General features: G+C 38.2%; 1 protein-coding gene across 6 annotated transcripts in view; it reads right to left on the reverse strand.

Moving 5' to 3' along the window:
• Positions 1–5,757, reverse strand: part of IQUB (IQ motif and ubiquitin domain containing) — a 79,774-nt gene extending 74,017 nt beyond the window's left edge. For all 6 annotated transcript variants that reach the window (XM_065542520.1, XM_074035890.1, XM_005550639.4 and 3 more), the window contains exon 1: positions 5,654–5,757. The gene's annotated coding sequence lies outside the window, so the exon portion shown is untranslated. The remainder of the gene's footprint in view (positions 1–5,653) is intronic.
• Between the last annotated feature and the right edge of the window lie 5,705 nt (positions 5,758–11,462).

The following is an 11,462-nucleotide window of genomic DNA, read 5'->3' on the forward strand; positions in this document are numbered from 1 at the left end:
AGCAATTCCACTGCTGGATATATATCCAAAAGAAAGGAAATCAGCATATTGAAGAGATATCTGCACTCCCATGTTTACTGCAGTACTATCCACAATGGCCAATCAACCTAAGTGTCTACCACCAAATGAAGAAAGAAAATGTGGCATATATACACAAAATGAAATACTATTAAGCCATAAAAAACAATGAAATTCTGTCATTTGCAACAACATGGGTGAAACTAGGGGACATTATGTTAAGTAAAATAAGCAAGGCATAGAAAGACAAATATCACATGTTCTCATTCATAAGTAGGAGCTTAAAAAGTTGATTTCACAAAGGTAGAGAGCAGAATGATGGTTACCAGAAGCTGAGAAGGGCAGGGGGGAGCAGGGATGAAGTAAGGTTGGTTAAGGGGTTTAAAAATACATTTACATAGAAGGAGTAAGTTCTGTGTGTGATAGCACTGTAGGGTGACTATAGTTAACAATATTTTATATTTCAAAACAGAAGAAAAGTTTTGGAATATTCCTAGAACAAAAAAATGATAAGGTAATGGATATCCTAATTACCTTGATTATTACAAATTGTATGCATGTATCAAATATCATAGTTGCCCAATAAATATGTACAATAATTATGTATAAACAAAAATTTTTTAATTTTTGAAAAGCATTGGCCATGGCTGAATTCATTCATGCTTTCAACTAATTTTTACTGGGTACCTACTCATAACCAGTCCTCCTTTTAGCTGTGTGTAGAGACACTTCTATGTCTCTACACACAGCCATCGACGAGGCTTTTCAAAAATGTTTAAATTTTTGTTGATACATAATTATTGTACATATTTATTGGACACGTGTGATATTTGGTACGTATCTTTATCTGACCCAGTATATATTTTACTAATTTAGTTGTTACTTGCCCATTTTCCTCACTAGAATATACGCTTTTTTTACTGCAGGGATTTTGATCTGGTTGGTAGTTTGCAGTTTTTACAGCAGAGATTTTGATCTGCAGTTAAAAAAAAAAAAAAAAAAAAAAAAAAAAAAAAAAAAAAAAGCTGATATTATATATATATATATATATGAGAGAGAGAGATATATATATATATATATTTTTTTTTTTTTGAGATGGAGTCTCGCTCTGTCTCCCAGGCTGGAGTGCAGTGGCCAGATCTCAGCTCACTGCAAGCTCCGCCTCCTGAGTTCAGGCCATTCTCCTGCCTCAGCCTCCCCAGTAGCTGGGACTACAGGCGCCCGCCACCTCACCTGGCTAGTTTTTTGTATTTTTTTTAGTAGAGACGAGGTTTCAACATGTTAGCCAGGATGGTCTCGATCTCCTGACCTTGTGATCCACCCGTCTCAGCCTCCCAAAGTGCTGAGATTACAGGCGTTAAAATAGAGCTGAAAGGATTTAGCGATGCATTAGATGTGAGCTATGAGATAAAGAGAGGAATCAAGGATACTGCTAACATTTTTAGCCCGAGTAACCAGAAGGATAAAGCTACATTTACAGAAATAAGGAAAACTTCAAATAAAGGAGACCTGAGTATGGATGTAAGTTAGATCAGTCTGATTTGGGCCATATGAGTTTGAGATGCCCATTGGACACGGGGTTAGCAGTTTGAAGTTCTGAGAAGATGCTGGCCTGGAAATTGGAAAGTCACAAGTCTATGGTATTTAAAGCCATGAGACATGTGCAATCAATGCAGTCAGAAACAGAAGCCACATACTATAAAGTTCCTTTGACAGGTACTGGATAAATTCATACCCCTCCACCTTCCTCCTCAATGTGTCTGTCTCCATTTCCTAGTTGCTATGGTTCCTAATGCTTACATTCATTTCACCCTAATTTTAGTACATTAGGTGTCCTAGATTGTTCCCCTCGAAGCAATCTATCTCCTATAAACAAGATGAGGGCTGGGCACAGTAACTCACACCTGTAATCCCAGCACTTTGGGAGGCCGAGGTGGTCAGATCCCTTGAGCCTAGAAATTCAATACCAGCCTGGGCAACATAGTGAGACCCTGTCTCTACAAAAAATACAAAGCTTAACTGGGCATTGTATTGTGGCATGCACGTGTAATTCTAATTATTCGGGAGGCTGAGGTGGGAGGATCGCTTCAGCCAGGGAGGTGGAGATTATAGTGAGCCAAGATGTCACCACTGCCCTCCAGCCAGAGACATGGAGTAAGACCCTGTCTAAATAAACACACACAAACACACACACACACACACACACACAGATCATAGTTCTGTTACCTGTAGATTGTATGTATAGTAGTGCCTAAGGTTCACAGAAGGTCCTTAATTAATGATATGAATAAATGACCCAAATAATTTCATGTTTTCAAGATGTTAGTTGTTGATAAAGAGGGTGATTAGCAACTGTGTTTATGATGGTTAGCAGTGACAAGCATTTACTCAACCTAAAAACAAGAAGTGTCAAGGTTTCTAAGTCATGACTTCATTGCCATGCAGTACAGTGATTCTCAGCTTTGATTTCCTAAAGTGGAATTTCAGGAGGGCTGACTGTGGAGCCAGCCCACCTGAGTTTGAATCCAGACTTAACAGCTTCCTGTAGAAAGAAGCAATCGGCCATGGGTCTTCAGTGTCCCTACATGTTCTTGTGGAGTGTGACAAAAATGCAAGGCCATGACCACTGTTTACCCAGACCATTTCTCAGGGTTGTGTTTGCACTGAGAAACTGCAAAGGTTGAGATAAACTCTTCCCCCTGAAACAAAGAGCAGGCTTTCTTTGGTTTACTATAAAAGCAGTAAATTCCCCATGTGCAGGCATCCATGTAGACTCACTTGTGTTTCCCCTGTTGGACTTGGGGGGCTTGGGAAATTGGCACAAACTTGAAGCACTGGCTACTTCTTTTGCTATGTGCCCTTTGACCCAGCATCCAAGAAACAGTGACTAACTTATTAGTTTGTATGTAGGGTAAAACACCAGACCCCTCAGAGTTCCTGATACTTACTAGCTTTATGACTTTGAGATACAGATGTGTCTTAACCTAAGTCTTGTTTTCCTCACTTGTGAAATGGTATATTAGTAGTTTCAACATCAAAGGTTCTTCCAAGAATTAAATAAAATTGTGTATATACAGTACTTAGTAAACAGTGCCTGGCACACAATAAGTACATAATAAATGTTGGCTAATTAGTAATGAACTATTTCTAAAATTTCCAAATGGCTAGTGATAATTATACCTTAATAATGTCTCCTACATAATTACTCATTTTATAAAGTAGGAGAAAAAATACTTTAAAAATAAAGCATATTAGCAAATACTTACACTAAATTAATTCTCACAGATGATATTATTACGCCCATTTTACACATAAAGAAATTAGCACAGAGAGGTTAAGTAATATTTTCAAGAACACAGAGCTAGTAAGCGGTATATCTGGGATCCAAATCCAGGCAGTCTGGATCCAGAACCCATGCCTTTAACCACTAAACTGTGCTGTATCTCAGTATAGGAGTCCATGGGGGGTTGGGGAGAGAACAGAAAAGGGGTCCTGGTGATTAAGAAAAAGTCTAGAAATTGATCTCCCTGCAGATGAAAAAGCTAAGGCCCAGGAATGCCTCATGGTAGGTTAGTGGTGGTCAGATCCAGAATTTAACTAACGATTTTGTCATCAGATACATTATCAGAGAATGTCTTTTATTCTTAAGTAAGAAACATGACTATTATTTAAAATAGAGTAGAAAATATTCAGCAGATTTTTTTTCACCCATCTAGAACAAGGAGCTAATTTTATTGGTTCCTAATACCCCTTCATATGTATATATTAATATGCTCTACTTGCATACATAAATATGTGTAAACTCTCACTGCAGCAAATATTAAACGTAAATAACAAAACACACATATTAAGGTGTGAAATGTAAAATGTGAAATTTCAACCCAGTTTGGAAAGCTACAGTTGGACAAGACTTTTCAAAATTGTTTTTTCATTATTGTTATTGTTCATTTGGCTGTTTTTAAGAGAGTAATATGTGCTTACTAGAAAAAAAATCTAACAGAACAGAAGGGGATAAAATAAGAAGTAAAAGTATTCCAGACATGCTAATTTTATTTCTCATTGTTAGGCAGTTTATCTTTCCAGGAATTGTCTATAAAGCTACAATTATATAATATATATACACTTAAATTTGTTTATGATCATATCTATGTCTTTTATAAACTATATTTCTGTTTATTTTTAAACTTTAACACTGTTTTACGACTTATAATATATGCTTAACATTTATTTTTACGTAAAATATGATTCTGCCACATTCTTTTCAACAACTTCACAGTAATTTGTTTGCAAGGCTAAGTCACATTGTAGTCAACTGTTGCTCACTGATGCACATTTAAGCTGTCTCTAGTTTTTTACTATTAAAAATTGCGCTGCAACAAACATCTTATACATCTATCTCTGTATATATGTGTAAGTTTGAAAATGAGTTCCTAGAATTAGAAGGGACAAGTCAAAGGGCATACAGATCTTAATTTTGTTAAATTCCATCACTGTTTTCTTTTACAGCCCCGAGAAGTTCCCCTTGACTGTTTCCTTACATCCTCAGATTGTTTTGAGTCCTAATAATTAAATATCCCTTTGTTGTGTGTTGCACTTATATTTCCCATTGTATGTTTGATGTTGTTTGTTTTCTCTTACTATACAAATGTTTTAGATTGTTAGGTAGTGACATTTATCAATCTTTTTGCTTATGAGAGTTTCCAAATTTCCTGATATGCTTCGAAACACCTTCTCACAATGAAACATAAATACATAAATTCATCCATAAATACATGAGACAGATCTGTAAATACTGATAGAAAACATCTGGACACACAGTCTTAAGTGTAAAAGCCAATCACAGAATAGTATGCACAATGTTACAGGTGTACCTACCTATTTGCATATGTGTAAAGCACCTCTGGAAGGTGGCCTGGAGATGGAAAGAAATGGGTAGATGGTGGATTTTCACTCTTCATTCTTTTTACTATTCGTACTGTTTTTTATGTATTATCTATTCGAATGTAAATGTTTTAATCTTATTGTTTAAAAGAGCAACCTCTATCATGTTTGCATACAAAAAAAGTCTCCCTTTTCACCTACATTTCATTCCCTATCATTTAAAGCTTAATACATTTAGAATGTAGTATAATTAGTAAGGCAAGGATCCAGTATTGCTTTCTACCAAATAGGTCTGTTGAATTTTTAAGTTTGTTAAGAGGCAAAGACCACGGGTGGAGAGGAAGGAGTGAGAGTGCCAGGTGAGGAAAGTCTAAAATCCCTCGACTTAATAAGAGAATGGTTAACACGGAAGGCTGAGTTTCTAGTGCCAGGTTTGGGTTATACACACTTCTTCTATGCAACTACCGTGAAAAGCACTCGGGGTGTGAGGTGAGGTGTACCTCCTAGCTTGATGCTGCTGATTCAAGTCCCAAACCAGAGGGAAGGAGCCAGAAAAGGAGCCCAGAAAGATGGAATACTTCTCACGGTTTTTTAAGTAAAGGCGGAACATTCCCTACCGACCAGGCAGCCCCAGGAGCTCAGGCGGGAATCACTGCCCCGCACACAGAACTCAGAGTTCAGCGCGGCTGTTACCGGCTCTAGGCTGGGTCTAAGCGTCGGGCCAGGAAGCCGCAGTCAAAACTTGTCCTCCTACCTGTGTACGAAACGCAACTAGTCTCGTCGAAGTGCTTTCCCAGGCTCCTAAGAAGCAGCTTCAATACTCGCCGCATTCTCAGTTACTGGTCGTATCCTAGCAACGACCCTGGCACCACCTCTTCCTGCCCGGGCCGGACAGGGGGGAAGGGGAGGAGCAAGAGGCGGGATGGGGTAGGAGCCAGAGGCGGGCAGGGGGCGGAGCCGGGAAGGAGGAGCGCGGCAGGACTGGGGGAGGAGCCAAAGGCGGGGGGCGGGGTCGGAAAGGAGGAGCGCCGCAGGAGAGAAGGGGAGGAGCCAGAGGCCGGAAGGCGGGGTCGTGAAGGAGAAGTGCAGCAGGAAAGAACGGGAGGAGCTAGAGGCGGAGGGGCGGTGTCGAGAAGGTGGAGCGCGGCAGGAAAGACGGGAAGGAGCCAGAGGTGGGCTGGGGTCCGGGGTCCGGAAGGAGGATCGCGGTAGGGAAGAAGAGGAGGAGCCAGAGGAGAGGGTGGGGGGCTGCACAGGAGGTACGCGACAGGGAAAAAGGGGAGGAGCCAGAGGCGAGGGGGCGGGGAGGAGGGAAGCGGCAGGGAGAAGGGGCGGGGCCAGAGGCGAGGGGGAGGGAAGGAGGGACACGGCAGGGGGAAGGGGAGGAGCCAGAGGCGGAGGCTGTTACCAAGTGGTTACCTAGATCCAAAAGTGAATCAGGACAGTAACCTCTCTCCAAGATCTTTTACACTTGTGAAAGGGCACAGCTCTCTGAACCAAACACTAACAGCAATTTAATCTTACAGATATAAAAAATCAGAGTCAGAGAAATCATCAGTTTGAAGTCAGAGGCGGGAAACTGTCAGATGCCTACTTGGTTTTCTTAAATTAACAACTTGCCTCTCAGCTTCCTGGCAGCCAAAGAGAAATGGGAGACAGTAGCTATCAAATAATTCTCCTTATAAGAGAAGCAGAACTTTTGTTAATCACTAAATTAGTTAATAAACTAAATTTTGTCTATCAATGAATTCTTTTTCTTCCCCTTTTTTTAAGTGTATGCAGAGTCTTGCTCTGTCGCCCAGGCTGAAGTGCAGTGGTTCGATCTCGGCTCACTGCAACCTCCGCCTCCCGGGCTCCCGCGATTCTCCTGCCTCAGCCTCCTGAGTAGCTGAGATTACAGGCGCCCGCCACCAAGCCTGACTAATTTTGGTATTTTTAGTAGAGATGGGGTTTCACCATGTTGGCCTGGCTGATGTGGAACTCCTAGCCTCAAGCAATGTGAGCCACGGTGCCCAGCCTATCAATAAATACGAAAACTTTTAAAGAAGCACAGGATGGTATTGGAGGTCAGGTCAAGTATGTTCTTCTTAGAAATTTAGTAACAAACTATATATTACTATCTCGTAATAGCAGCTAACATTTATGAAGTATTGTCATGAGGCATCGTACATAGATTTCTAATTTAATCCTTACGATTTTATTAGGGAGAAACTGCTATTAGATCTATTTTGTAAATGAGAAAACTAAGGCACACAAAGTTTAATGAGAAACTAGGATTAAACCCAAGCAATCTAACTCCAGGTCCCAGATTTTTAATCACTATTACGGTAGTTTAATTTGATTTGATATTTTAAAAGGATTAATAAAATTAGTACGGGTTCATTCCCTTATTCATAAATGTTCATTGTCTTCATTTATTTCTTTATACTGTTCTGCTGAAATAGCACTCTCATCTCCCCAATAACTTTGTAATGTCCAATGCCATTTTTTTAGTCATCTCATTTTAAAATATATTTTACTAGAATAGTGAAATATATATTCTCAGATAAAATTGGCTTTAATAATGATCAGTAAAAGGAAATGCATTTTAATCATTTCCACACATTCATGAAAAGTAAAGGGGAAAAATGGGCATAGAGGTAACCACTAGAATTAGGCTTTCTTGGATGGGTAGACCAGGTGTGGAGGTGCGCAGATAAGATTTTACAAACACTCATACACTCCCATCTCCAAAATCATAATTCATCTTACATTCTGCTACTAATAAAAATTCCACTGGCTTTAAACATTCACTTTTCTGGGTCTCCTCTTTAAAATTTATCATTCACTGTTCTCAATGTTAGAGAGAGTATGCAAACAGTAGGTTTAGGAATAGAGTCAGGAGATGGGGGAAGAAAAGCTGGTAGGAGAGAACTTAAGGGTCTCGCAGTGTTAAATGTGACTTGATATCCACTATTCGTATTTTTTTGTAATTTGCTGTGAGGATGACTTTATACAATTTAATCTTAAATAGGAACCTAACTTAATAGTTAGGCTTCCTTGGGTAGTCTGTGGAGCACGGAAAGGTTATTAGCATGTCAAAATCCTGTCTATGCACACAAACACACACATACACACAAATGTAGTTTGGTTACATAATAAATGTATATTCAAACTGAATGAAAACAACCAATAGAAAAAAGCTTCTCAATTCCCAAAGTGAAACAGTAATTTTACAATACCATTTTCCATTTTCCTTTTCATGATAAATCTATGCATGTTCTCAGGATTTATTCCACCAAATGACTTTGTATTTCTCATGTCACATCTACCTTTATTCATCTCAGCATTTATTTATGTGATAAACATTTCTTTTGATGTGCTTTTACTTTACAAAGATGCCACCTAGTGGTATGATAAAATCAAGCATTTCAAAGTATTTCCCGTTGTTACTCAAGGTTAAAATGAATAATGAATATTTTAAATATTAAAATAATTTAGAAAACTAAGGACCTGAAAATTTTTGTTTTGGAAATTATGTATATTAAATTTGGATCATAATATCACTTTCTGAACTTAAGAGAATGGAAATACAGGTCCATAGTCCCTTTTCTGAAACCTTTTGGGACAGATGTGTTTGATACTCAGAATTTCTCCGATTTTTGAAAGGAAATATGGGCATATACTTTACATTATGTAAAACATTCAGAGGGTCTGAGGAAGCAGTTTATAATCAAATATATTGATATATCTATGGCAAAATATATTCATATTCACATTAAAGTCGGATAAATACCACAAATAGCCTCATATAATTCAGGTGGAGTTTGTTGCCAAATTGAGTTATGAAAAAACTTTGTTTTCAGAAATTTTTGAAACTAGGAATTTAGATAAGGGATTGTGGATCTGTTTTACTCTTTTGAAAAAGAATTCACCCTCCAGTTATAGAGAGATTAAAATGCCAATATTTTGTAAAAAATAAATAAATAAATAAATAATAGCAATAGTTATCTTTAGAAAAGCTAATAGATTCACCTAAAAAAAAAAAAAACTTGATCATGAGAAATACCAAAATAAAAATATTTGTAATGCTTTTCATTTAATTATATACAGAAGCCAATCATAAATTACATTTAAGTGTACCACAAAAAATTAGCTGCTAATATAAACCTAAAGGTCAATTTGAAAATTATTAGTGATGCATGGCAAGTTCAATTCATACATTTTGTGGCGCAGTCAAAAAAAAATTTAACCTTGGTTGTTTTTTTTGTTGTTGTTCCTATGTGTAATATACCATGTTGCAATTCCCCAGCAACACTATGTTCATGGAAATATGGGTTGATGGTGCCACGCTCAGCCTGGATTCCTTGTATGTCTATGAGCATTCCTTGCGAACCCTCCATAGACATGCAGTATGAATAAAAAATACACTTATGTTAAGACACTGGGATTTAAGGATAACCCATGCTAAATCACTACATTACTATTTTACTTCACTATCTAGAATACTGGCTCAACTCTAGTCTCTCAAATGAATTATTCCTGTCCCCATCAATCATTCAAACCCCTTATCACAGTCCCACTGTGATTTCCTGTGAATTTTGTCTAAAATAAAACGTCAACCTCCTCTAAACCCAACTGGTAGCCTTTCATTTACTTTTCTCTAAAATAATTGGCATTACTATTGTTGTTGCATAGGCTGCAATCTCACTGAACACTTAGTTTTTGTTTTTTTGTTTTTGTTTTTAGTAGAGATGGGGTTTTGCCATATTGGCCAGGCTGGTCTCGAACTTTTTACCTCAAGTGATCCGCCCACCTCGGCCTCCCAAAGTGCTGGGATTACAGGCTTGAGCCACCTCGCTTCCCCGCTAAACACTTAGTTTTAATGGGAAGGCAGCACTCAGCAAATCCAAAATACTCGTGATATGTTCAGCAATTTGGTACTTAATCCTATACCCCACAACACACTTGCGTAGGGTGTTAACTTCTGTTTGTTTACACAATCATAAGAGGATGGGAGGAAAAAGAAAAAGCTGCTATTAGCCTACATGTGGGAATTTTCCTATATATTGTTATCTTCCTTTTAAAAAAGATACATTCATAAACATTGTTACTGGCTTAATTAGCTTCGCTCCTCTGACTGGGATTGGAAAATTGACAATAAAATATAAGCTCCCTTTTTTTCCATCCCCCAAGTCTGAGGGAAAGGCATGGGGAGAGGAGAATGAGAAAGAGTGAAAGGACACAATAAAACCTGAGGCCTGATTGCACATGATGACTGCTACTGCTGGCATCAATTCATTCTATTCCAATGACAGACTACTTGATCCTACTGGTGTGGGAAAGATGGCAACCTTGAGACCTGAGCCTTACTCCAGTAGAGTGTGCCCCCTATATACTGTTTGCCCAGGACAGTCATGGTGTACAGCTGTTATCCTTATGTAGTTATTTTCACTCAAAATCATTCCAGGTGTAAGATTATCCTATAGTTATCCTAAATATAAGCCATTTTCATCCCAAAGGAAAGCATGCCAAGAAACTGGAATTGTCTGCACTAAGTCCCAGTGTGGGAGAAAGAGGGCATCAACTTTGTTGCCATTTCTTCTTTCTTAGCAAAGCTCAGACTGATTAGTTTCTCTTTCTTTTGAAGTATCTGGAGTATGGTGATTAACTAGAATGCAACCCATAGGAGAACTGAAATAGGCCATTCTGAAAATTATTCAAATTAGTTTGGCCACTCAAAACACTGAAGATCTTTGAATAAAAGAATCATTTGCAAAGTGAGCAGGAGACTTAACCTGGATGTTTATAGGAAGCAACTGGGAAAAGACTGAAGGAGTAAAAATGATCAGGTGTAAAGTTGTGTGAGCAACTGAGACAGGAGAAAGAATTAAGAACCAAATTGCAATACCTTTTAGATACCTATCCCATTAACATAATCTTCCTATAACCAATATGCAGCTCTTTGCAGAAAATGAAATCCAGTTTACTACTTCTGCTCATATTTGTTCTTTACAGATATTTTGACAGAAAAAGTCAAGCAGCAGGATCTAGGTTCACTTGGTACAGCCCATACAGCACAGGAAGGAGTCACAACATCCCAAGCATATTCATAAATAATAATATAACAGGAGCATCAGTTCTAGAACCAGACTGCCTGGGTTCAAACTTTAGCTTCCCATCTTACTAGCTATGTGACCTTGGATTTGTTATTAATCATCTCTTGGTTTCAGTGTTCCCAGGGCCCCAAGTTGCATAATTGCAGGGGAAAACTACTCATGTAGGGTTCTGGTTTCTTATCTGGAAAATGAAGATAATTTGCAATATCACTCTTAGGGTTGCAGTGCAGGTTAATGAGTGAAATTAGTCAGGTACTTATAATAGTGTCTGACATTCTTATTAAAGTCTCAATAAACATTAGCTATTATTGTTATAATATTATTTTTACAATGACTATTATTCTACAATTAGCATTTCTAATGCAAACACCAGGAAGGTCCCCTTTTAGCAAAAAAGTTCAGTAACACTGTTGGTGACATAAAAGATGCCCAAGAATCATGGCAGAAATAGGACTGAAAGTATGA

This window comes from Macaca fascicularis, chromosome 3, assembly GCF_037993035.2.
Source record: "Macaca fascicularis isolate 582-1 chromosome 3, T2T-MFA8v1.1".
Classification (NCBI taxonomy): Eukaryota; Metazoa; Chordata; class Mammalia; order Primates; family Cercopithecidae; genus Macaca; species Macaca fascicularis.